General features: G+C 41.1%; 1 long non-coding RNA gene across 1 annotated transcript in view; it reads left to right on the top strand.

Annotated features, from left to right (window-relative positions):
- LOC117244197 overlaps positions 1 to 27,154 on the top strand; it is a 35,871-nt gene extending 8,717 nt beyond the window's left edge. The window contains exons 3-4 of the long non-coding RNA XR_004496811.1: positions 21,683 to 21,848; positions 22,333 to 27,154. This is a non-coding gene — a long non-coding RNA (uncharacterized LOC117244197). The remainder of the gene's footprint in view (positions 1 to 21,682; positions 21,849 to 22,332) is intronic.
- The last annotated feature ends 624 nt before the right edge of the window (positions 27,155 to 27,778 follow it).

Here is a 27,778-nt window from a genome sequence, read left to right as displayed (position 1 = left end):
TACATAGTAACTTCATATTTTTGAAATAATTTCTCAAGAGCAGAAAGTAGAATTTTCTATTGTCTCATTTTTAGAACTAGCGTAACTTATATTTTGGTCCAAGAATGGTAGAGCTTTTTTATTTTCTATTCTGTCATTAGAAAAATATTTGAATTATTTATTTATTTATTTCTAGCATCCAGGAATTGGTGATAGTAACCAACCAGCTTATTATTATTATTGGAAATAACAATTTTGACTGTAAGTCAAAGCATGCATTACAGTCATGAGCATGCTTCCATGCAGCAAAAGTTCTGGAAAGCATTTAGGTAGCTTAATGAATTTTCTATATGGCTCCAGGGAGTAGATATTAAGGAAACTCTGCAACCTTTTGAAAGAATACTGCATGTTCTCCTTTCTCCACAGAGCTCCAGTCTGTGAGGTTTCATGATTAAAGCCTGAACTCACTCCAAATTATAAGGGAATCACACACCATTCTACATCAAGGACCCATTTCACACAGAGTTTTCGGCTGGTGGCTGGATAGAGGTACAAGGATAAAGGAATGTTCATATGTCATTACAGAAATCTAGTTGGAAGTTCCTCCCACTTCAACAAATCCCAGGGTCATTTATGTGCTTTGCTGAATTCTGTGAGTTCAGAATCTTTAGACTGGAAAGCACATGGAAACCCACAGGATCCAGAACATCCACTCACCATAACTAACCACTGCAAAGCTCTGAAAGGCTTGGGACTCCCAGGCTCTGTCTAGGCTCTGCCTGCTAGAGTGTACCCAAGGGTCCTTTGAAGTTTAAAATCTCCATCATCTGAAGTCCAGGATTCCTTCACCTCAGCTTGGGCTGACTATAAATTCAGTCTGCTCTTGACCAGGTCAGAGCCCTTTGGAAAGTCCCAAGATCCTAACAAGGCAGGATAATGCTTTCTGCCAGATATTGGTACTAGAAGATCAGGAGGGCCGTGGGAAACTGCATAGAGTATCAGGACCTCATAATGCCACAGGGGAGGCTTCAGGTACTAGTGTGAGCAAACTGCTGAGTCCTGAATCTATCAGAAGTACAAAATGCAGACAGACTTGAGATAATCTCCTCCACCTCCACTTTCCAATCAGGTAGATTTTTTCTTCCTATTTCTCCCACTGGCTTGTAACTGCTTCAGCAATTAGAGACCTTCTACTTGTCAGTGTTCTTGTATTCCTTCCGTGTGTATGCTCTTTGCTTAATGATGTCTGCTGCAGGGAGATTGTATGAAGTGACCTACTGTGGTCCCTTCCAGACTTACCCATTCCATGATTCTTCCCCACAGATGATGCTTCTAATATTCTCTTAGCATCTGACCTTGACTTAGGCAGCTAATCCAAATCTTCTCACTGTGCTGTAGGCAGAGTAGAAATCCCCTTTTTCCTATGGTTCCTTGATCCCTGATATTGATTCTGGCTCTGATTGCTGCCCTCCACAGTGGAGGCATCCCTCCAGGAAGAAAAAGAGATATTCAGTGTCAGCAAAGGCCAACATTTTCCTCAGCCAACATCAACCTTTAAGCTGAGATCCTCATAGCAATGCTATGATGTTTCACTGGTGACATTTCTTTCCCTCCCTATTGGAGTCCATCAGGGCAAAGGACTGGCAAGACACTTTGCCCCAGGTCCTTGACAGAAGGTTCTCCTTCAGATAGGATGAGCAAAAGCTCACCCACAGTGCCCCCTGGAAAGTTACATGTTAATAGTACTAGGAAGTTCTATAGTTTGTCTGTTATTATTGGTTAGAATTTGGTGCAATGTTTTATATATTCCTAATCCCTGTTTTTTATTGGACTCTTTCCCTCAGACTCTGCCCCTAACCTACCTTACATAAATTTGTAACCTACCCTGGCCCTTGCCTTTTTGGTGCACCCTATACTGTTGTTCAGCTTATGTGTTTGTTGTTTTGGTATTAAAGACTCTTACTTTTCAGGTGACTGAATCGTGCCTGTCCCTCATTTATTCGTCACCTTCTTGAGGACCTCTCACTTTGGAACCCAAAGTAGCACCTAGCCAGACCATCCAGGCCTGGCATGCTACACCTCTCTGGGAAGAACTGTTTCATTTTAGATTCTTCCTTCTTGCCTAAATAGAATACACATTACCAAGTGTTGCTTATTCAGGGAAAATGGCTTTTATTCCTTTAATATGAAACAGACTGATATACCAAAGACTTGGAGAGCTGAATTAGAAATTAATAAGAAAAAAAACAAAACAGAAGATGAAGAAAAAAAAACCCACCCAAATCACAAATGAAACAACCCCTGCCCTTAATCTTATGCTTAAGCCAAGAAATATATTAAAACTTAGTTTTAATTTGTAAGTTTTGGCAAGCAAAGTCACAAAGCAAAATCACAAAGGAATAAAATAACAGCCATAGAAACCAGACTGGATACTGAGACATAAACTCCTGCACATTCATTTACATAATTAATAACTACCAGAATAACTGCAATTCATTTAGGAGTTAAAATCAAATAATAAATCAGTCCTCAGGCACATGTTAAACAAAAAATACCAATTTTAAAACTAATTGCTAAGCGTGGCATTTGTAATTGTAAATTAGTAATTGCATATTTTAAGTACAGATGCTTATCCCTTTGGGTTGTTCACAGTTCTGCATGCATATTTTGCACTACCATTTGGTTCCCAGAGGTGTCATATTCTATGTTACTTATTCCCAGAGTAGTGTATTACAACCTGCTGATTTTCATGTACCTACTTGGCCTGTTTGCTTAATGGACTTGTGCTATATCATTTGCCCAGTGGTCACATACACGGCTGGCAGTCCTTCTTGGAATCTTAACAGAAAGAGAGGGTCTTCCAGGCCACAGCAGTGAGATTTTGTGCTGATAGAACAACTCCCAAATACCATTGGTTATTACAGTGACAAAGCAAAACACATGATTCTTGTTCACAGAAGAATATTAGTATGTGTAGCTAAAGATTTTACTTACATTGCAATATTTCATGCTTACAGTTTGTTCCAGAAGAGAGGGAATATATTGTATCCAAGACAGATATGCAGTTGCTGATTGTCTGTGATGGTTTGCTGCCCCTGAACAAATGTGGTGAGCATAAGGCAAGAGGTCATGCCTGTTTCCCTCTCTGGTTGCTCATGGCATGTATTGCATATGGACTTCTTATCTTCTTCATCTCTTGTAACTTAATGTAGACCTTGGATGTGAGTCGAGAAATTGATCCAGAAATTATCATATTCTCCTTGAGAGAAAAAGGAGCTCCTTTCTCCCCTCTTATCCATTTGTCCTGGGGTGACTTTATGATGCCTGTATCCCCAATCATCTGTTCTGTTTATCCTGGATATTAAGTTCTGCGCCTTTAAGACTGGCTCTGAGACCAGAGGGGAGAGAACAAGCCACAGTTTATTCTCAGAAACTTCACTCACTTCTCCACATTCTGTTCCTGGACTGTGTTGTCTGCAGCACGGACAGTGGGAGAGAGCTCTTCTTTGCTTTTTACTTAGTTTTTAGCTAGCTGAAGCAGAGAAGTTCCCTGTACTGTGGTTTTTCTTTTTCTTGGAGCTGATTGGCCCTGTTCTGGACTGAAAACCCAGAAAACCTCTGGGAGGTCACACCTGAAGCCCACCAGGCCTGGGACACTGCATTCCAGTGCCAGAGGGACTGATAAGAGACTGAGCGAGCCGAGCTACACCCCATGAAAAGAAATGACTTTCTGAATTTGCCATCTCTTCCGAACAGCGAAGGGTTTTATTGTTTAATTTATTAATCTTTTATGGTTGTAAATACTTTGCTTGTTAAAACAACAGTTTTTTCCACTTTTCTCCAAGGACATATTTTCCTGAACCAGCTGAGGAAGGGGCCACTTGAATTTGCTTTCTAGAGAGATCCCATTTGTAGGTTTCGTCCCAAATTTGCCGTAAAACAGGACACCATTGTAACCCTCATGCAGAGTAAGACTGAGGTTTAGTGGATTTCTTGTGTCCCTGCATTTGAGGCAATTGCTCTTCAAAAAAAAAGAAGCCTCATAAACACATGCAATATTCATGCACCACGGGGGATTTTCTTCAGCTTCACTGAGCTTTCAGATTAAGCTTCATGTAACTCAAAACTTTCCACAGTCTCAGACCTCATTGTTTTCAGCCTTTTTGCAAGCCCACAAGGGACCCAACAGCACACACACCCCTCACACATCCCTTCCTCCCCACCTCAGCAGGATTTCACTTAGCTCCATCTCCATCTTAATTCACCAGTTGACCTAATGATATTTTGAGTGACAGCCATTCCAGATTTGCTTATCAATACTGCATCTCACATCTCAGCCCTAGAGATTTCTTTATTTATCTTGCCTGGGATTACAGGGAGGACATAAGAAGACTGTAAGTAGCTTGCACCATACTCCTTGATTTAGCAAAGGATTCTGGTATGGAGACAGTCCTGGCTGTTTGTAAATGAATTTGCAAAACAAACATACATACAAACACACCAAGTTCCCATACAGTATAACACAGCATATGATACATGGCTGAAAAATATTTTGCTTACATTTCTTTACATATCATGTTGTATTAAGATTCCTGCCCATAGCAAAGAAGGAAGTATCTTTCTATACAGGATTTCCCTGATGAAAATATGAAGGTACATCTTCAGTGCACGTCTACTATGAGTAACACTTCATGCAATTATCTCTGTTTCAGGTGAAATCTATGGGACACTGATGAGGGCTTGAAACACTTAGTTCTACCTCTATTTCCTTTGGGATCATTCTGGATTATACTTTGCCTTTATGATACAATTTTTAAGCACTTATTGGAACAGCTATCCTTTAGGACTCCCACAGGCAGAGAAGCATCTGGGGCCAAAATTGTGATTAACTTTCAAGTCAATGTGCCTGTAGGAAAGGACTGTATGTTAGGTATGTTTCTTCCATTTCAACCAGAAAAAAACTAAGTTAAAAAAGTGGCCTCTGGGTTTGGGCACCCAGCATGAGATATTTTTCTGTTAGGCATACAAAAATCACTGATACTTTAAAAAGTTTTGGAAGCTGGTGGTCTCCTGTCCCTAAACCAACAGATATCCTCCTTCCCTTATACTGGCAACTGAGTTCCATTCACAGTTCTTCTGGAATATAATAATTTGATACATGATAATAGGGTCTAAAATCACAATGCCCTTTTGTAATTCTATGACCTGCCTTTCCTGCTGTGTTTTGCATCATTAACCTTTAAGTTTTGGTTTCATTAACTTTGTTTGCTGTTTCAGTTTACAAGGGAATGACACCAAGACCTCAGTTGGAGAGTTTGAGATGGGTAATTGCTCCTCACTTGCCCAAGAAATTCTCTTGCTCTTTCTGTCACTCTATAAGACTATCTGGAGACCTCTAGGATGATGATCTATACCTACAAACTTTCCTGATCCTGTAAGGCAACATTTCCTTGACTCCAAAAAGCCAGGATTTCTTCATTGCTTGACAGAGCATCTCCTACCATGGCAGTGTGCATGTTTTTATCCCTGAATGCCCCCACTGCTCACACCTCACAGACATCCCTCTGGGCCTACCAGTACTCTACCACCAGCACCTACTCGGTCATTCTCACTACCAGAAACCACATCCATTTAACTTTCAGCAAAGCACCAAATGCACCTCCTCCCTCTGCCTGATTATCACATTTCATTGCCTTTTAACTTCCTTGTGCATTCAGAGGAATGTAAGCTTCACAGATGGATGATAAGCAGTCTATGGATGAAAATAGACTGGTTGAAATCCAAATAATGGCTATGTAGACACAGGTAGACCAACCCAAAGAAGACCCTTCCTTAACTGACTTCATGTGCAGCCCATTGGGTTTATGCTGGGAATAGTGTCAGTGCTGTAGGAAACGTGAGAGAGCTTGTTTATGACATATCTCTTTTTAGCCCCTGAACTAATTTCATTCTCCCTCAAACACAATTTCAATCAGATTACTCATGTGCTAACTTGGACTAGTTGCAGTAGGGTGACAGAAGGGGCTGTATGGAAACGATGTAAGCCCCGCATGTTAGTTGTGGGGCTAACAGGTGAAGACCAGGCCAGGGAGGTATGGGTATACAGATGTTCCCTGGTTTCCAGAAGCCAAGGCCACTTGCACCTTTGCAGAAATGCAAAGGACTGAGGACAGGATACCGCTATCTCAGCTTGTTTCAAAGCGAGGCAAGGATATCTTATAGCTTTGTCTCAAGAGTGTACACAAGCATTTAGAAGGAATTTGGCTCAGTGCTTCCAGAGTGCACATGCTAGCAGGTGTCTACAGCGCTGAAATTAAGCTAGCATCTTGTAGCAGCTTACTTTTGTAGGCCCAAAGTACCAAGGAGATGAACTGTGGGCATGACAGGGCCACTTTAGCCATGCTGGTGTAACACAAACAGTGGGGTAGCAGGTCAGGGGAGAGTTGTAACTGCAGCTCCCCCATTCATGCTACAGCTGTCACAAGACTCAGAGCCAGCCCTTGCTGATGCTGTTGTTAGGCTTCAAGAAGACAACATCCTAAGGAAAACTTCCTAAACCTTTGAAGATATCTAGACTGAGGGAAAAGAGGTTCTTTGGGCTGTCTCTGGCAGGAATTGGGATGAAGAGCTTCAATTAACACAAAGTACACTAGCTTGTACACACATACCTTCTCTTAAAGAGACTCTGGCAAAAGTATCAGAGTGGGTAGAGTATTTTATTTTTCTCCGTGTAATTTGCAGCCAACAATATCAGACTGCTTTGTAATTTTTAACTAGTCAATCTGAATTATTTTTGTGAAATAGGAAGACTACACAAACATTGATCACTTCACCCTAGCCTTGAAGCATAGTCACCACTGCAGTACAGCATCACCTGGGTAGTAAGATGCAATGACATATTCTTAAGTTCAAAAGGAAGTGAAGACTATCACCTCTAGTTCAATTTCATGAGGAGTGTGGGAGGCTCAAGTGCAAACTTCAAAGTAAAGCTATGTGCAAACACTCAGACTGGACGTGGTGGGACTAAGATTTGCTTTGCAAAGTAGGTGTCACTCTGTCACAATAATACTGCTCAGGACTGGGAGTGATCAGAGTAACAAGGCAGTCTACACCTTGCAAGAATCTTGGTTTCTCTGTCACTAACTGAATCAGCCTGGAAAGAAATCTTAAGAAAAAAATCCCCAGCATCCTTCCAGGCTGCTGGAAGCCCATATGGGCCAAAGAAGTCCTTATTTGAACTGTTCTCCACCCCTTCTAGTACATCTATGCAGATGTAAGGTACGAGCAATCTCTGGTCAGCTCTTCCCTATTTAGGGTAATATTTAATCCTGTGTTTACCTGAAAGCCAGTTCTGATGCTTGTTCTTGGGTCAATAATTTCTGTAACAGCAAGAGATGAGAACACACAAAGACATTAATGAAATCAGCATTCTCTCACATGATTAACAAAGTTTCCTTTTCCAGTCAGCAGGTGAAGAAACTTAGCAGTAAAATTCTGCACAGAAGGACCCAGAATATGACAACTCCTGCCTTAACAAGAGAGCATATGTACTGAATCCATTCCTTTCAGTGAAGGCAGAAGGGAAAGTGTTAATTATTCTTTGTGGGATGAATGAAATGCACTGTACAATTATCACCTTCTGTGCTCCTGTCTAATGACAGGCTTAACTTAAGAGAATCCTCTGTACTGTCCTACGTATCACCTTTCCATTGACATTATCTTCCTTTTCTTGGCTCTCTACACAGAATTTTAATGAGATCTTAATTGTTTTTCCATCAGCTGCAAGGATTTCAATCCTAAGTCATATGTTGCTTGTCATTCTACAGAAGGTGGTATGGGGAGCTGTAGAGATGTTCTCTTGCTAAAACGGAGCAGGAGGCAGCCCACACACCTCCCACTGCATCCCAGGAAAGGGTTGTCTCTGTGTTTCCAGTGCAGGCCTGGAGACTACAGATTGGTATTCTGCAGTTACACAGTGGGAATGGGAAAAATCAGTCACACAAATGACCATCACCACCTCCCTGTAACTCCACTGCGTGCAAAGAGGTTTGAGATGCTGGTTTCTGCCTCACAAGGGTTTGCACTCAAGACAGAGGACGTGCAGGTGATAAATGAGCTATACATCAGCCTCCTATTTTATGTCCTTGGCTATTTACTAGTCACCTCCATACTTTTGTCTTTTGTTTCATCATTCAGATCATCTTCAGTAGTACAGTGTATTTAAAACAGATTTATTTACTTCTCTTAAACCATTTCCAGGGCACTTCTGAAGATATCAAGAGATTCCCTGAAGCATCCAGAGGAAAACAGGATGTTGCAAGAGCAATTGGGTAGAGCTCTCTATATCCACTGACCACAGGGAGCACAAAGGATTCCTTGATATAAAGACCCATAATGTGGTGCCATTATGGAGAAAGATGCTACGTGCTAGGATTACTCTGTATGGTCATCAGACTGCAGGAAGATGAATTTTGATTTAAAGAGATGCTTCCCTATAGTTAATTAACAAACCATTTCAACAGCTGACACTGCCTGTGGGATCCTGACACTAGGGGTGAGGGTGCAGGGCCTGGGAGCAGGGGTGGCATCATAGCAGGCAGGAAAGCCCTGAGCACCGGATCTTGGAGGCTGATGGGAGAAGTCCCAGCTACAGAAAGGGAATCTTGGTCTCTATACAAGGCTTCCACAGCACTGCAAATCCTGCTGTCACTCAGCAAAGGACCAGGAGCTGAAAACAATGATGATTAATTTGTATCTCAGACTTCCATAATATTCACTCCTGGATCCTATCCATAACTCATAATCAATGGTCTGGAATTATGTTGGCAAACAGCAGCATTTAAGAGGAAACTGAGGAAAATGAGGCACATGTTTCTAGTCTGAAGAGTATGAAATCAGAGGAAAATACAACATGAGGCATTAGAGAAAAGTAGTTTCAGGGCCAGGAGGAAAACCTCACCTTCCCACTCTAAATCCTATGTTCCTCAACTGGACAATGCTACACAGGCTAGCCAGCCATGTTTAGTCAATACTTATATATTTTTGATACTCATCCACAGACTTAATATTTATTAAAACATTTCTCACAGCCTTGTTCCTTCACACTACTCTATTTCAGCATGTGGTGCATTCAATTACAGTTTCCATGTAGCTGTCTTGTAGCTGTGTTCTGCCCTTCTAAAATATATCTTTCCCTTATAGGAAACAAGTATGGAAGAAATAGCATCTTTTATATCATAGCTGCTGTATGACAGCTATGTGGTTTCCATCTACACCTTACACTCATTATAAATATTCACTTTTTGACAGCTAGAATCCTCCCCTTGGGGCTTTGGTGTCAATCCAAATCCCAGGAAAGTGTAAGAAAACAAATTAATTAGCAGGCACTGGAGAGTGTGAATGTTGCCCAAAGGTACACATTGGCAACTAAAGACAAGAATCTTATGATGTTCATTAAGTGACTTAAGCTTGGCTGGTTGGCAAGAACACAGCTCCAGCACCAGAGAGCAGTGGGGAGTTCTGCAGCTGGAAGCAGAGCCAGAGACCTGCACATGCATACTCTAGGCATATCTCCTTCCTACTTAGGGGTGACATCAGGAAACCACCTCAGATTTGAGGTAAGTGCTTTACATTTGATCAGTGGCTATAAACAAGATAGGCCAGAGTCTCCACATTAACATGCAAGGCTGTAAGATTACCATACAAAGTGACATCCCCTCAGCAATGTGTAACATCCCACATTGGCATCCACAGAGCATCATAGTCATTGACCACTAATAGGAAGATGCAAGTAAGCTGATGACACCCAAAAAACTTTGTTTGTTCCCTCTTTCCCAGACTATCTTTCATTAACCATGACAAATATTCAAATTAAATCAAACACTGCAGATATGAGGGAATCTTTAACTCACTACAGGAAATGCTGCCTTCAGGACTTCCTTCATGACCACTATAAATAGAAAGCCACAGCACTGCAAAACTAAAATCCATGCTGACAGTCCAGCTCTTGCCTTCTTTAAACAAGTTGCTGAAATGCGCAGAAATTTAAGCATTCAAAGAAATAACACACTATTTTCTCAATGCACCTCATCTGTAATTTACAACTTGCTAATGTTGGCATCACTTAAACACTCTACTCTTACTTTAAAAATATGTCCCTTGCCTGGAGCTTTAGACAAATCATCTCATTTCCCAACAAGCCAGTAACATTCATAGGCTGCTACTAGAGTGGAACAAAATATGTTCCTGATGTGTCATAAATGGAGAACTGTTGAGTCCAGAACTTAAATGCCAATGTGCAGGCAGAGGCTGATGCATTTTTCATACCTTAAATTTCTGAATGAAGTCCTCTTTCAAAAGCATAACTATACCTCTGAGCATGGGAGATACAAAAAAGCAAGCAAAAATATGGCTAGACTAGCTCTGGCCTACATCACCAGATACTTCCATCCCTTCATTAGATAAAATGTAATACTCACATAATAAGATAAGTCCAAAGAATGTCAATTTAAAAATTCCTCTGAATGTCATATGTCAGCTGTGTCTTATGCCAACATGCCACCCATTCTCCTGTGTGCATCTTGCTCCCTCTCCCAGTTACATTTTCTGGTGTCATGTACCTTTTAACCAGGAGGAAAGATGGAGGAAAGATATTTAACTTTTTCTACATAAAAAACTCTCAGCAACCTTCTGAAAGCATATACCTTTAACAAAGAACCTCAAATTAAATTGCAAAAGAGTCCCACTTAAAAAGCAAGCATGAGAACAAAAATCCATAGAACTCCCTGAATAAGCTCCATCTTGAGAGAGAACTTGAGAACCCTGCACTGGATTGAGGGTATGATTAAGCAGTGATAACCCCAGAAACTGGAAAGTTTCCCAAGGGTTTAAGAGGTCTTAAAACATAACTCCCTCTGCAACCAAATCTGAACTTGGTTCCTTGGAAGTCAACCTCTAGCCTATTCATCCTGGTAGCCTCAAGTTAAGGCACCATGTGAAGTGCCTGGCTTTTCAGGCAAAGACTTTCTACATCTGCTGATGGAGAGCAGAGCCGGTGCCGTGAGGAGCTGCTGCAAGGTCTCTGAAGGAGGCAATTAGCACCAGGCTGATTCCTGTTGATACCTGCATGGCTGTGAAGGTGAAAATGCAGGGAATGTGAATAGAGCAGGAGCCTACACACATAAGAAGGGGCTATTGAGACATGGACAGCTAATGGAAATACCCTCCGCAGTGCCATGGAGCAATGATACACCCCCAAGGCGCCCAACCAGCTGGCAGAGCTTAAAATCTCCTAGGAGAATCCATCCTCAGGAAACATAGGGAGAGATGATGTGTGTTTAATCACACAACAGAAGTATTTCTGGCTATGCACATGCATGTATGGAGTCCCCTGACTGGGGAGGAAGTTGGCATCTATGAATCTCATGACCAAACAGGGTACATAAATGCACACATGGTCATGTGTGCTTTCCTCATGATCTGTGCCTGTGCTCTACCTGGATTTATGAGAGCTGGCATCAATCACTTTGGGAAAATGCTTAGGATCCTCAGTTCCAAGGAAGGAATGGATAAAATCTCCAACAGATCTGGGATTTTGGAAAGCTGTTAAGACTTGCCTAAAGTAAAACACAGAAAGTATATCATGAAACACTGAATATACTACTTTTCTTCCATTATTTCTGAAAAGGGTAATTAATGTCGGTAGGACACGCTTTTTGGGGACGGTCAGAGACACGGCAAAGACCTCTATAATCGAGTTAGGTGTTAGAAGTTTATTTCAGGGCGTGAGATAGAGAGAGAGAGAGAGCCTGCTATGAGCCAGCAAATAGAGCTCAAAGCGGGCTCAGGGAGAACAATACAAGAGAGGGTAAGATATGAATACATGAGTTTAAGACTTAAGGTTTCTATGAAAGAGAGTTACAGAACAGAACAGAAGTGAGAGAGCCGGGAAGAAGAGATAAAGGAGAGCAGGAAAGAGCAGCAAGAGAACGTAGTAAGAGAAACAATAGAAAACAAAAGAACTAAGAGCTAAGTTAAGAAAAGAGTTAAGAGAGACCAAAAGAGACTAAGAGAGACCAAGAGAGACCAAGAGAGACCAAGAGAGACCAAGAGAGCTACCCCATGACACTCTTTTACAATTACTTATATAATCTATACATATGAATATTCTATTCTTTCACTGACCAATCTTTCTAAGTATACTAATACAGTAACATTTGTGTGCAACCTACAGAAATCACTATTTTTGCATATTTTTAGTTATCTCAGGGTCCTTCAGACCTTTCCTTACAAAGCTAGGATGAGGGGTCTCAGCTTGGTTTTATTGCAGGAAAGAATGTGTTCTGGCATACCAGCCTGGTTTCTTTGAATTATTCAAACCGTGCTATCATTTGTATTTCTTCCTTAGCCTTTCTGGCTACAAAGTCATATTTATAATTTCTTTCTAATTCTACCTTCCCAACAAATGTCTCTGTCTGTGCTGTAGAAAACTCTGAGATAAATCTGTCCTTCAGGTCACAGGAAGTGGTGGCATACAGGCAAAAATAAAATCAGTGTTGCATTCAGTTCACATCTGTGTGGTTCCCACTGCTAGCGCCAAGATTTTTTTTTTTGCTTAATTTTAATCATGCATGCAGAAAATGAGAACTATGTAGCACACTCCTTCCAAGACATAGTTGCAGACACCCTAACTCCTCTTCCCCACCAACAGCCTTTTGGGGCCACACCATCCCTAATCATTCCAGATCACAGCTTCACTGACAGCGTGTACAACTTGACAAGTAAAAAGTACAAGATAATGAAGGAATTTTGTTCTCTCCCCACCCCACATTTTAGTACCACTGAATCCATATAAACAAATTGTATCATTGACTTGGCCTTTTCATCCAGGAATACTACTTCGTTTAAAATAAGGGACTGGAAACCCTCCATAAGAGACAGGTAAAACTAGCATGGACACATCATTCCCAAACATACCTTAAAAAGAAGAACAGAAAAAAAGAAAAAAACAGCAAGAGGCAAAGACTGACCGAGGGACCTACAAGTGTTTTTTTTCATTTCTAGCTGCTATTGGCTTTCTTGGAGAGAAACAGTTGCTGTCTTCCAGAAATGATGGAAACCCTGGTTTTGCCCTGGCTTGAAGTTGTACTTAACTGGAGGGGCGTGAAAAAACTTACAAGAAGTGCTGATTGCTCTCCCTGTTAATTCAAGTAATATGCTGGCCCACAGGGGCCCTCTGCTGCTCCTCAGCAGCCAGGGCCAGGCAGAGACATAAGTGAGGGGTACAGAGTGGAGGGCAGTGCTTGACTTTCCCTAGTGGCCAAACCAGCTGCTGAGGAGAAGCAACACCTCATATTATCCCCATTGTATCTCTTGCAAGGAGCACAGTGGGCAAGCAAGCAGTCTGTCCCATGGGAGGGAGGGAAGCTACCTTAGTCAGCCCGGCAAGTCAGTGCTGCTCCCTGCACTGTGAGAAGATGGAGGGAGAGGTGTCTCCATGCTGTCTTGGAAATAAAATGCTTCTCTTAATCATTCCAGTATAATAATGAATCTTTCCACTCATGCAGAGCATACAAGACCTCTCAGATGCTCTCAAAACTTCTTCCTTAGATTTATTGTGCAAAAAGGCACCATAAACTACACATAAATCCACAAGTTTTCTCTTAGTGCTGGGAGCCCTCACCTCAGTTCATCCCCACAAACTGTGAAAATTGTTCTCTTTTGGTTTTTTCCTAATGATGCCATGAAACCAGGACACAACACTGTGCAACTAGGCAATAGGCAACTAACTGCAAATTTCAAGCTTCAAAAGATAACAGCTTAAATTACCTCTGACAAGTTTCCATAGATTTTTTTTTTTTACTACTGTTTAAACCCACTACAGAGTCCTTATGTGTCCATATATGTAGTCCTGGAGTGGACTTTATGGGGTAACACAAGATCCCCAAGACAGACATGGGCCACCTTGGGCTGACAACAGAAAGGGGAATATAAAAGATTTCAACATAATTTCCAATCCAATAGTAATTTCTTTTTTCCTGCTGGCCAAGATACACTGATTAAATAGACACATCTTGATAGAATTACCTTGATACAAACATTAAAAAATGTTCTGTTCATAGCATACAAACTTCTATAAAAGTTCAGCAAAAATTCATGTGAATTTAATCAATTACATGGGGAATAGGGGGAAAAGAGTATTTTTATATATATATATATATTTTTTGCACCAGGAACTATTATAAATTCAGCAAAAAAATTGTATTTTACTTCAATCAATATACAAGTTCTTTGTATGATTTGGGGGGGGGCATAAAACCCAAATTGCCTAATTTCACTCATTCAGTGCATCTTCTGCCAGTCAACAAGAGCTTTCAGCCTAGACAAAAACTAAAATAAAGCACACCAAATGAAAGCCATGGACATATAATTGTCATTTCCCAAAAGCTTCTTTCAGTCCCAGATTCTCAGAAAACTACCCAAGCATTAATGCTACTATCTCTCAGGGAAACTAAGTATAACTAAAAAAAAAAAAAGAAAAAAAAAAAATAAAAAAAGGAGGGGGGTCAGGATGGAACCCACATATCTAACTGAATATATAAATAATAGTTGTGCCATTAAAACTAACAACATTAGAGATGGCAAAAGAACCACAAGGCAAGAGTGAATATGTTAGACACCACCAGGCTCCCATCAGATTATTCACATTAAAATGCAGCCATCACCAAAAGAATGTAATCCTTGTGTGCTTCCACTGATATGGCTCAGATGGCATGCTGGTATTTCTGAGCTCTTGCAGAGCTGACAGTGTCAGCAATTCCTTGTTTACTGTCTGGACTGAACTGACTCTTCGAGCTCCTTAATGATAGATGAACAGACAGCCAGTGCTTCATCCACTAAGACATTCTGATTGCCATCCAAGTAAGAATACCCTTCCACATAGTTCTAAAGCAGGGTCCTCCTCACATCATCCAAGGAGCTGCTCACAAAGACTGCATTTAATCAGCGCAGTTCCACCTTTGTGGCACAGCAAGAGAATCATCCCTTTTAAGAAGAACTAAGTCCTGGAATCAAGGAAAGAGAGTGTGTGCTGAGAGGAAGGCAGCAGCAGAGGAGAGTTAAGCTTTCTGGCCATAATTTATCATGAACAAGAGTTGCTATCTCTATCAATACAATTGCACAGCCCCAAAGAAATCATGAGCGCATATATTCTGAATAACTTCATTCATTCCCTCGTCTCACCTTGCCAACAAAAGGCTCACTAAAACTAGTTTTTCTGTCAGCAGCTGAGCTAATGAAACTCAGCTTCCTATGGATTTGTTACATACCCCCACAATACTGCTGAAACCAGCTTACTACCACCCTGTTACATCTTTGGGCTTACTTTGCACCCCCCACTGACAGTATTCTCAGGTTTTCTGATGTTTATGCATCCTTCAAAAATAGTCATGTTCCTGAAAAATTGACAGTGAATGATTCCTTATAGGCATTCCTCCCTTATTGCTGTCACCTATTCATCATGGTTCACTTATTTCTCTTTCCCTACAGACTCTTTCCCTAGTCTGACACCCTACAGTTCCAAGTTTCCAGTGACATCTTTGACTCCCACAAAACCTTTACTTTTCCATTGCTTTGAGGCAAGCAAGAAACAGCCTATACTCCAACTGGTTTAAAACCTTTCACACAGTGAAAGGGCAGATGGTTTTGGTACATTTGAGACAAAATGAAAGGACGATAGCTGAATGGTCACAGCTTTACCTTGAGGGGGCATTAATCAAACCTATGGAAAATTTCCACCAGACTTCATGAAATTCATAAAAATGGCAGTATCTTTGAGAGGTTTTCCTTTTCAGATTGGCTGAAATTTGCTGACAGTTTGTAAAGTTACATGGAAAAGCAGGGTGGGGGACACCAACAGATGGATAGACAAGCCATGGCAACTGTATAAGCCTCATTTCTTCAGAAAACCACACTAAAAATAGGAGAAAAATACAGTGGGTGACAGATTTAATTGACATAAACATAGAAGGTTTTATTCCATTAGCATTCTTACTGGTCTAACTATTGCATGAGAGGTTTTGTTGCCATTTCTGATAGAAAATAACTCAGCTGTGCAACAGTCTGCAAAGAGTCCCTCAGCCTCTGAATTCCTAGGCAAAAGATACCCTTTCCTACTGCTTCTTTGCATTAGTCAAGAGTTGCCTCTAACAGACACAAGAGAGCAATCTCTTAAACTTGTCTTGTGGATTTTTTTTTCTTCTGTTTATTGGTATTTAACTTGGAAGAGCTGCAGACTGAGTAAGTATATTAAGACTCATATTTGAAACAATGTGTTATGTACTAAGGGTATAGATCAAAGTCATGATGTCAGTGGAAAGACTCTCATTAAAGTCAATGAGTTTGGAGAGTCAGTTAATAGAGAGTAGAAACTCTTGATGGGAGAGTATCAGAGCATCTCATGTGACTGAGGCCCTCCAGGCAGCTGAGTTGGGCCACCCTTTGTGTGTTGGGGCCAGGCAAAGTAAATCCAAGTGATGTGGCACTAGATTTTCCCCTGCCAGCTCCTAGCACAGGGCCAAGAGTGGGCTGTTCCCAAAAAGCAGCACAGTCCAGGATACAACTTAGGGTTTATGCTCTACGACTCAAGCTGTCAAGCATTGAGGGCAGGGGCAAGGACAAGGGAGAAGTCTTCCATGTGGTTTCCAAAAAAAGGTTTATCCTCTTGAAGGTTCCAGGGACGAAAGACAAAAGACAAAGGGGTACAGCAACTTTTGTGTGGGGGAGGAGCAAGGGGAGGGTACAAATAATAAACCAATAGGGGAAAGACTGGGGAGGAGGACATGGCCAAGGAGTTACAAAATACATAAACCAATGGGGTAGACAAGGGGAGGAGAGTGGGGCACAGGGTCCAGTGGGGCTTGGAAGAATAGGGGAATTGCAAAGGGGGCGGTCCAGGCAGGGGTTGTCACAAGGGAGGATTGGCAACTTATTGGGAGGGATAGCAGGGAACACTCGGGAACAAGGGGCAGGTGTCAGGGTGGATTGGCAACCGGGGTAGGAGGGCACAACTGGAACTAAGCTATTAACATGAGGGGGGGCAGGGGGTACAACTTAACAACACAGAGAGTAATTGTATTAAATATAATGAACAAAAATGCACTGCAATGTCCAAACAGCACAATGCAGTGACTTGCAGAAATGCCAACCTTAACAAGCCCTCCAGCACAACAGCTGTTAGGGCTGTTTCTAGCATTAGTGCATATACCTCTTCTCTCAAGGGATACAGTCTAAAAAGGTTATATGCCCTCATCACATCTAAAAATTAATAAAAATACTCATTTTCTCAACCTCTAATTTTGGGGTTAAAGTTCCTGAGTTATCCTTTCAGCCTAGCCCATAGCTAGGATGTTTTGTTTGAATGCTGCCTTCGATTTTTAATACCTTGACCACAGATAAGAGACATTTTTCTTCAACAGAGCCTTTAGGACACTACTAGATGACACACTAGAGTCACCTAGGGACTTAGAGGGACTTGTCAAAATAAAATAGAATTTACCTTAAGGAAACAGGCACTACAAGTTCCATCTAAAATTCACCTTGGAATGTCTTTTATAAGTGGTGAGCAGACCTTCTTTGGGCACGAATATGAAATTCCATCTAAATATCAGAGGTACTCATTCTATGGAATATGTCAGATACAAACACAGAATGAGCAGGTTCTGGTTGAATCATTATTAAACTTTTTGGCTCTCTGATGTCAACAGGGCAACTAAGAGACCATGCAGATAATTGCAGCAATATGCAAGGATAGCAGAAACTAAAATCACTATCATTCATTTAAAAGCGCCTAATCTTCTACCTAAGGAAATAAATGTCATATAAAAAGATTATCTGAGATAGGATACTGCTGGGAGAGTTCAGATTTTTTTGATCTGCTGTTCTGTTCCAGAAAGGTTTTTTTTCCTTTCTCTCAACTCATACAGTGCAAACATGCTGAGGATTTCTTGAACATTTTGTGACCTTAAAATTTGCCCCTTACTTTGTTTTTCAGATGCAATTACTTTATAGGGTCCCTAGCCTTCCCCAGGGGTTTGGACAAACCCCACAGCCCTGCAGAGACTGTGAGATTCACCCTTGCAGCCTTACTGGTTTGGGCTAGCACCCTGCCAAATTACCCAGAGGGAAACAGTCACCTCCTGCTTCCATACACCAGCATCTACATTCATTTCCAACTTGCCAGCTTGCAGCACTCAAAACAACATTCTTCAAAGCTATCTCTCTCTTGCTTCTCCTGCAAAACATTGTCTATGGGAAAGGGGCAGACAGATGTCAAGGTCAGACTGTGGTTGACAGTCAATAGCTTTTACTTCTCATCCCTTGCTACTCTTACTGACAGTTCAGCCTTTCCACAGCCATTAGTTTTCTTGACTGCTACCACAGCCAAGTATTTCTATTGTGAAAATTTGAAAGCAGGCCTGTCTTGTTGGTTATTTGCAGATCTTCAATGCACACAGACATTGCAAAGGGATGGATACAGGTCAGCAGCCAAGTTAGTGACGTGGGATTTTTGGAAAAGGAGCTCACATGACATATGTGAAAAATTCAAGTCCTTCCAGAGACTTCTGCAACAATTAATAAATTTCATTCCACCAAAGCCACCTTCTGCTGTGAGTATCTCAATGGCATGAAAGTCTCAGAGAGGATTTGGGGTTTTCCTTTATCTTTTGATGTTTGTCACACCAGTCTGATATAGTGTTGCCCTTCATTTCTACAAACTTGGTGACACAGGCAGGAAGACAACAAAAATATCTAAACTACTTGGGAGATCTGCCTGGGAGATTAGATTAAGAAAAATCAAGAGCTAAACCTAGCTATGGAAAAGGGAACAGACTATAACTGTTCCAGCAGAGCCTCTTGGGATTTGCAAGGATTTGGTCTTTCCAAAAGGAGGCATGCAAGCAATTAGAACAATAGCCATAAAATTATTTATTTTCAGGCAAATGGATGAAACTTCAATTTTACAGGTTGCAGAGACCTGAGGAGAAGACATCTGTATGTTTTCATAGCTTGTATTTGGGTAGTTATTCATCAGAAAAAGTTAGAGGGTTTTGACACTATGAGTACACCATTAAAACTCATTTTCCTCTTGCATCCCTTACAAATAAGTATTTTCTACTTTCCTCTTTCATTCTCAGGGTTGCAAATAAGGATGATAACTGTGATGTGCCTCAGGGAGGCAAAGATTTTGTTTCAGATAAGCATTGTTGAAGTGGAGGCATGGCTGTAAAACCCAGCTAGTGTGAATCCTGAACTTTTGCTTTGCAGGCAGGACCCTGTGAGCCCTGGATGAGTTGCCCTACCCCAGACCCCTTGAGGGGGGCGGCCCAGGAGTTCTGGGGTTGGGTTTGAGCCCCTGGGGTTTCTCCCTTGCTGTGTTCCTAGTAGTCCCTAACCCTGAATTCCACCCTAGTTCTGTCCCTCAAAACCCATCACCCTGCCTTTGTTCAGGGCTCTCTGTTCTGGATCTGAGTTTGTTCCCATGCTGAATAAATCATTTCATGAGCAGAAGCCCATCTCGTTCCTGTCCCATGCTGGTTCCCAGTAACTGTAGCTTCTCTGGACATGATCCTGGCTGTAGAATGCAACAGTAACTATTCAGGAAGAGCATGAAAATGGCTGTCAAGTTTATGTAGCAGCAACTGAAAATTCTCTGGTTGTTCAGAAGAACCCAAATCTACTTAGAAGGCTCTCAGATGTTGGAAAGGAAAACAGGAGGTGTCAGTGAGCAAGAGAGGAGCCTGGTGCCATCAGAGATGGGCCATCCCAAAAGCTCCCTGACAAAGCTCTTCTTTATGTACCAGGCCTGTGAAGAAAACACTTTTTCTTTAAAAACATGTCCTGATAACATCTTCATGCTAAATAATCCCAAAACCTGTAGAGCTGCCCTTCATGCTCTGCCCTAGCAAAATCTCATTATTCAATCTATACAATGTATATTGGTGGTATAGAGAAATGAGGAAATGGGGAAGAAAAAAAAAAAAAAAAAACCTGGAGAAGGATATTTATGCCAGCTGGATCTGTTATTCCCTAGGATTAAGGAAACCACAGAACTGCAGGAACAGCATTGACAAAAAGTCCCCAAATCCTTCTGTCTTTCGCTGTGCGCTTCAAAAAGTTGTCATTGACTTCAACAAAAAAAGTTCCAAAATTTTTAAATAAAATTGTCCTTAAAACTATTCACACACTTTTCTATGACAGCAAAATATCTATGTGCTATAACTATGCTAGTTAGTACTTTTTGCACCAGGATCTCCCTGGGAGACAGGCAAATTTGATTTGCACATGGGTGCCTGAAACCACTAGGATCCTTCCCTGTGACCCTGCTAAAAGAGATTTTACTTTGCTCCTTGGAGGGGAAGCAATAGGAAAGCCTTGGTACAGCACAGGACTTTGTGTTTATGAAGGGATGTGTCCATGAAATTCAGACAGATGTATGGAGATCATGCTGATACTACAGCTGAGTCATCATTCTTCACTTTCTTCTCTAATTTGAAATAATTCACTGCAATTTATACATCCTAGACAGTTTCCACTGTGCTCATAATTTTAAATTATTTCAAGTATGCAAATAACTTAGAGCCAGAAAAAGGGCAGAATGCTACAGTGAAAGAAATGCTCATGCTTTTCAAACAGGCAAAGACCATTTTCAACATTAGCAATGAATGGTGAGTGACACAAATTTGATGCTTCATCTGCTAAAAACATAGATTTAAAGTAAGTTTGGGAAGAGTGCTTGGAGCTCAACATGTGGCTCAGCATAAGGTTCAAACACAATTCTAGTGTCCTTTTTGGTTTTAAAATGCACTCATAACAGGGCAAGACAGAAGGAAATCTGCAGCTTCTTTCAGATGATGGAGGACAAGCCATCCTGGAATTATGCTGGAAAGAGACTACTGCATTCAGAGCCAAGGCAGGCTTTGATGTCCAAAAGGTAGTCCAAAAAAGAAAATATAAGATATAAATCGAAGATCAGTGACAGCTTTGGAAATCAGCTAGTACATTATATCCTGCCAGCCCAAAAACCTGCACATCTTCAAACTCAGAGGAACTGTCAAAGTCATTACTGAATAATTGAGGGGAACAAAATATTGACTTGAAGTCCTTTATGCTCATAAATCACGGGTTTCATTTTTCAAGCTGCAAGTTTCCTCACCTATGCAATGCAATGTCTCAGGAAATCTTTCCCCACAGTTTGTTCCCACCCATGTCAAAAGAAATTATCCCTGTTATATAAGCTTTATTTGGCAAAGCCCAATTATTTTTCTTTATTATTGTATCCACTCTCCAAAAAATAATCAACCAAAACAATTATCTTCCCATCCATTTTGATTAATTCTGATCTTCATACTCATTTCTGGCACAAATACTCACAATGAGCAGATGACAGCAAAGTACTTAAAATCCAGGGTCACATAAACACTGGTGCAAATCTTGGGCCCAAAAGCCAAAAGTATTGCTTCAACAAAAACCTCCTGGGATTTTATTGCTGGTTTGAAGCACAGTCTGCAGCATGAAGGTAACAACATTGGAGACTTGGACAGAATTTATCTCTGAGGAACCACAGATGTAATCTTAGCAATGCAAACAGGTCTTCATGTACTTATGATAAATTTAATCTGTGATACTGATTTTGTTTCCCTTGCAGGTCCAGATAACCATCTGGTATAAATCAGACTGATTCCTTTGACTTCACCAGGATTATAATGCTCCAAGCCAGTTACAGATCTCACCCAGTGGCTAAGGAATATTTGCTCATTTTCACTTCAAGTTGGAAAATACTGATAGCTTTAAGTTTTCAACCAAACACAAAGGTGAGATAAACAGAAAATATTTTTTTCTAAACAATTCAAGACAATCTAGACATTATTTCAGGTCAGTCTGAAACATTTAATTGAAATTAAATTAATAGGCTTAGACTTACAAATGAAAAACAAAAGTTAAAAACTTCTTTTTTTTCAGAAAACACCCCAGCAAATGGATGCAGGGCAGGGGGCACAAATCTATGCTTGCCAGTATAGGGTCAAAATAGAAAGGCAGTTTTCTGTCAAAAACACTAGAATTATTTATTTTAGGAAACAACAAAGAAAACTATTTTTAAAAGAACAACAGGGCAAATTCTACTCTATATGATGCGTAATTCTTCAAAATCTCACTTTTTTCAGGCTCCATATGACCTTGTCAGGGGGCAGAAATCTGTCCTTTCAAGCAGTAGCTAGTTTATCCTTCTGTGACAACAGCAGCAGGAGCACCATAGGAACCTCACAATTCCATTTATCTCTTCTGTTTTTCTTTCAGAGCCTGTCCTATGCCTTCAATACCTTTCCAATGTGAACAGTCTGGTACAACCTAACATTTGCAAATCTAGGAACTTGGAGAGATGTGGTTTCCTACTGCTGAGTTCTGCTTGACACAAAGGAGAAACCCATTCATCTGTAATTGCACAGAAGCATGCATGCTTAGCTGTTGCAGTCGCCTCTTCCATCACCACCTGTTTCACCAGGCACTTGCACACAGGGTTCAGGATGCAACAGCCTTAGCACAGTAGTGTACAGCTGGCACTGGGAGTGTGGCTCACAGATCTGGATGTGCAGGTCCAAAACTTGGGAGACTCAGCGCCAAAACACACCCCCTTCCAGTTCAGTAGCATCAGGAACAAACCATTATGTCTGTATAAAGGCTATCCCAAACCATTTATTAACTGAGGGGGACATGAATGCCTGGCTCTTTCTGATGCCTGATGTCCAGAAAGAAGCTGTTGATCCTGAACAAGTCAGCCTTTGAAAAATCCATGTATGGAAATCACAGCCATTCATTCAGTCTCTGTGCTGTGCTCTGAGTTTCTGCTGCCTCCTCTCCCCTGTGCCACAGCCAACACAGTTCATTTTCCTTCCCTGCCTCCCCATACACCCTCTCAGGACACAGCCAGGTGCTTCTTTAAAAACAGCTCCTTCCTGGTCCCCAGTCTTCCCCTTCCCTGCTCCTTCCTTCTGTCAACTAATACCTGGAGAGGATGTCCCTATGCATCATGGTTAATACAGTTTGTCAATATAAAAAAAAAGGCAACTGCAGTTGTTTAAAATGAGGTAAAATTTGGATAAGACAGTCTCTCGCCTTGCAGAGGTTGCTATGGATTCTCTTGAAGTGTTGTGATCTCTTGCCTCTAGGGAAAACATATCCACCACCCAAATGACTCCTTGGCATTGCTTGATAAAAGTTTCACTTCTACCAAAATAACTTTTCTTTCAGTACACACTACATAGTCTGATGGCAATCAGGGTGAGGATACTCATGCTAGGGACTGTGCAGTCCCTGGATGTGTGTAGCCCTTAAAACCAACTGAATTCAACAGACAAACAACAGACAAAAAACAGACAACCCCAAGTGCAGAAATAGCAGTGTGGCACTACCTATTTCTTTTCAAAAGCAGATTTTATTACCTCCTCACAGCTGGTGCCTGGGTGGCATCAGTCATCTGGAATTTGAGTTTCTCTCTAGGAACTTAGTTTTACCAGTAACATTTTCATCTGTTCTTCAGAGTTAGAAAGCAAGTGAAAATTAAGAGCGAGTACACTCCAGGATCCTCTGAGCTATACTTTCCAGTTGACCACTGGACTCAATTTTGTTGCCAGGCATTTATCTTCATAACACATGGATTTGGTGTTACCTTTCCAGAGCTGTTTTCTGACAAGGAATTTTAATTTGAGGTGATTTTTGCAGAGTGCAGGGTCCTGGCAGGACTGATTCTGAGAAGTGCTCATTATGGGTGTGGTTAGCTCTCCTGGAAGAATAAGACTATCATATTTAATATGAGAGGCAGGAAAGGACAACAGCACTGGCCATTTGGCCCTAGGAGACTGTAATTTTCAGTAGAAAACAAGTAAAACTTGGCATCAACTTTGAAACATAAAAGTAACGCCTATTAATTAATTAAATACAATTCACATTAAAATAAATGGGAATCACCTGATTCAAAGCTAATAGGTTTGTGTCAGCTGGACAGTTAGGAGACACCCTTAATGTCCCCTTCTTTTTTGGCTTCTTGGGATGGGCTTTGTTTTTCTTTTACCTACAAACTTCAGATAATGGCTCAGCTGTGGCTCAATCAGTTTTTTAAAATTATCTTCCAACATAAAGAGGTATTTCAAATCCTAAATGTAGGGACTGGAAAGGAAATCTGAAAGAGCACCAGAACAAAAATAAACAAGGGGGTTGTCACCTAACAAACCTTTCAGAAAGACAAACAAGCCTCAAAAGCAATATAAATTCCATGTCTGCCTTGGCCTTGTAAGATATGCCTGGACTGGGAGCATTAGTTTTACTACCCAGCTTTCAGGCACAGGTGGCTATTCCAGCAGTATGCAAAGGTTACCCAGCAAATATCTGCTCACTTGGGGAATACATCCCCCATCACACCTGATCTCTGTGTGCATCATACACTGGACAGCTGCAGAGTCAGTGCTTTTCCAAAAGGCTGAAGCAATGAAAGTCCCTGTCTAGTTCTCCTACCTTCAAATCTCATGTCTATAGTGTTTCTGGTCTTTTTTTACCAGTCTGACAGTTTACTTCTTCTGTGAAGACTGCCTTGTAAGTGTTCTTACCACCTGTTTATGCAAGGGGAGACAAATGTAATCTCCTTGCAGTTGCATAATCTCATCTGTATTCATAGCTATATGAATACTGATGCAAGTTTTTCCCTATCCCTTTCCTTTTCCCAGTACAAGGATCCTGTAACGAAGAGTCCCAAGGAAAGTCAGAAGATCTGTTGTAGTGACTCACATATGCCCCAGCAAGACTTTTCTTATATAAGGCTGAGTCACTCATTAGCTGAACCTTTGCAAAGAAAGGAAAAAACAAGGGCTTTTTCTTCAATACTCCATTCTCATTTTTTTATGCTACAGCAACATGGATTATGCCTTCACCAGAATTTTTATTTCATTTCCTGTGACTTTCCTGATTTTCTTCTTACTATTTCTTTCATACAGCAGCATCCTTATGCCACTTGAACTGACTTGAGTCTTGGGCTGCTGGGCAATATATTTCCAGGTGAAACTGGTTCTCTTGAAACCTCTTCTTCCATTTCATGTGCTCTGGGTGTTTCATATTTATTTTTCAAAGCCGCAACAATACACACATGACTGAGATGTATTTGTCTCCCTGTGCCTAAAATGCAGTTGTTGAGAGGTCATTCCTAGTTTATATCTCAGAATCACATTGACTTATATACAGCCGTCACTCCACTGGCTGCCCAGCCTTCCCGCTTTGGGGAAACAGAGCAGACCTGTGTGTCTGCTAATTTGTTGCAAACCTGAACAAGTCTCTTGGTGACTGTGATTCCTGAAAAACATCTCCCCAGATCTTTCCTGCTGGTCTCTGTGAATCCAATACATTTGAACAAAATGCTAGGGCAACTCTCTTTCTGACCAAAAAAATTAATGTGGTAAATTACTTTGAGTGAAATTAGAGGAAAATTGCATCTTCACACTACTCATAGTATTTCTTTGTCTTTCAGGTTCAAAGTACCTATATTTTCACATTAAAAAATTTTGGTCCATATCTAATTTCTTAGGCTTCACTGTCAAATCTTGATTATGATGTTGGTGGGATATGTCTAGATGGCAAAAAAATTAAAACAGATTTACCAGATTTTCCCCAGAACAAGTTTTAGGAGCCCATGTGGCTTCAGCTACCCTTGAAAAGATGATGTAGAAAAATAACCTGCCTTGACCTTTTACAGTTACATAGTAAAAACCAATGCAGTGCTTTTGTCCAGTAGGAAAACAAAGTGAACAAAGGTGTGCTGGTCAGTGACTGGCAATTAAATAACATATGGTGAAGTGTAGCTTATATCTTGCAGGGATTTAATGCCCATGTTGTACATCTACTGCCCAACAGACGGGAGTATAACTGCTAACTTTTATGTGTAGCAGTTGCTAATGGGCTTCAGATTTATTTGGAAGAGAAGGTCTCTGAAGTTTGACAGAGAGTTCAAGCCCCATATTTAGTTTGAACCTTGCGCAGTGGACGGTTCCCACACCTCTGAGATTTCCAACTATCACATCATATCCATCTTTCTTCAAATGAAAGCTGTCCCGAAGTGGCTAATCACTGTCACATCTTTCCTCCATCAAGAGCCAGTCAGGGATTACACACATCTAACTAATTTAGGCAACTGTATCAAATATCTCTGCTGATAGATTGACACCAAATATTTGGCTTCAAACGTGGAGATGCTTCAGGCAGAAACACTGTGAGGCCACAATTTCAGAGACCTTAAATCACCCCAGCCCAGCAGACACTTTGCATTCCTACCCCTCACCTGCCCCTTTGCTGGTATTGCCCCAAGTATTCTTGCATCTTCACAGTCCAGAAGGTGAAAGAAGTGATCCAGCGAAAGATAAATTCACAACAACAAAAGAAAATAAAGGTAAATCTCAAAATGGTTGGGTGGTCTAGCCCCCACCAGTACATGACCCCACAGCATGTCCAAGGCCACCAGGGAGAAGGAGGAGGTGGAAGGATAGGACTCTGTGGGTAGGATTGTTCTTTGTGGTGACAGTTAATGCCAGGCCAAATTGTTGGAGACCTGTGGCCACAGTTGATGAAGGAAGGCAAGAGATGAGTCAGGAGAGCACCAGCCAGGTGCCACAACAAGATTAATTCTCAAAGGTCCAGGCATGTGTGCCTGGTTTTTTCCACTTAAGACTCACACAAATAACTGTGACTGATTTCCTACTGTGCATGCTGTAAATAACTACTTCTGCTTACATTTTACTTTGGTCTAACTGAAATAACAGTGATTTTCAACACAAACAGCATCCATTTCTTGTCCAAAAAGAATAGTGAAGTGTAGTTATGGATGCTAACTCTGAAGCAGGCAGCATAGTGCCTGTGGAATAGTAGGCCACATAACTTTCTCAGTCTCACCTGAGAAAGTGGCCTGGGAAATCATAAAGAAGAATTAAAACAATCCTCAGAGACAGAAAACAGCCTTGCAGGTGGTTTGTCTGTTCCTTGTTCTCTTGCAAAAGAAGGTCGAGGCGTGGTGTACCCCACTGACCAATGATGGTGATGTGTTAGTTTACTAACCAATAAGGGTTTTTCTTTTCTGTACTTTCATGTATCGGTCTATAAAAAAGATCTGAGGTAATAAACCAAGAGAAATTCTCCAGTTCAACACCCAGAGAGTCTGTGTCGTTCTTCTCGCCGTTCCCAATAGAAGCGACATGTAGTGGAACTGAAAACTGTAGATGTGAAAGCTTACCTTCAGAAGTGCTCAAGCCCTGCAGGGTGTTTTCCAGGTTATCTGAAGAGTACAGGAGGGTGTCTCAACTGAGTTGTAGGAGATAGCTTGAGAGATAGCATTGTGGGTCAGAAGAAGAAATATGTATGGTGCCTGTCTGGATCCTGAGCATCCCAGAGAATTTGACTTGCTACCAATGTCTCACACAAAGGCAAACTGCAGAGGAAGGATTTCAGCCTCTTAGCATCAACATACCAAGTTGCGCTGAAAGCAGAAAGAATACACCAAATGTTGCTTTTGAAAATGAAATTTGATCTGCCCAAGGCCAGTTTTGCACTTCCTATTCTGTTGACACGGAAGAGGGTCAATATTTGCTATTCTCAGGCTCCTATGTGCTTGCTAAAGATACATATTTGCATGAAGCTCAGCATTACCCAGGCTTTTTGACGGTAAGCTAAAAGAGAAAAAATTAACTCAGCAGTGTTAAAAATGAGTGGGAAA

The sequence above is a fragment of the Parus major genome, chromosome 3, assembly GCF_001522545.3.
Source record: "Parus major isolate Abel chromosome 3, Parus_major1.1, whole genome shotgun sequence".
Taxonomy (NCBI): domain Eukaryota; kingdom Metazoa; phylum Chordata; class Aves; order Passeriformes; family Paridae; genus Parus; species Parus major.
Note: the sequence above shows the minus strand (reverse complement) of the source record. Positions and strands in the feature narration are given on the sequence as shown.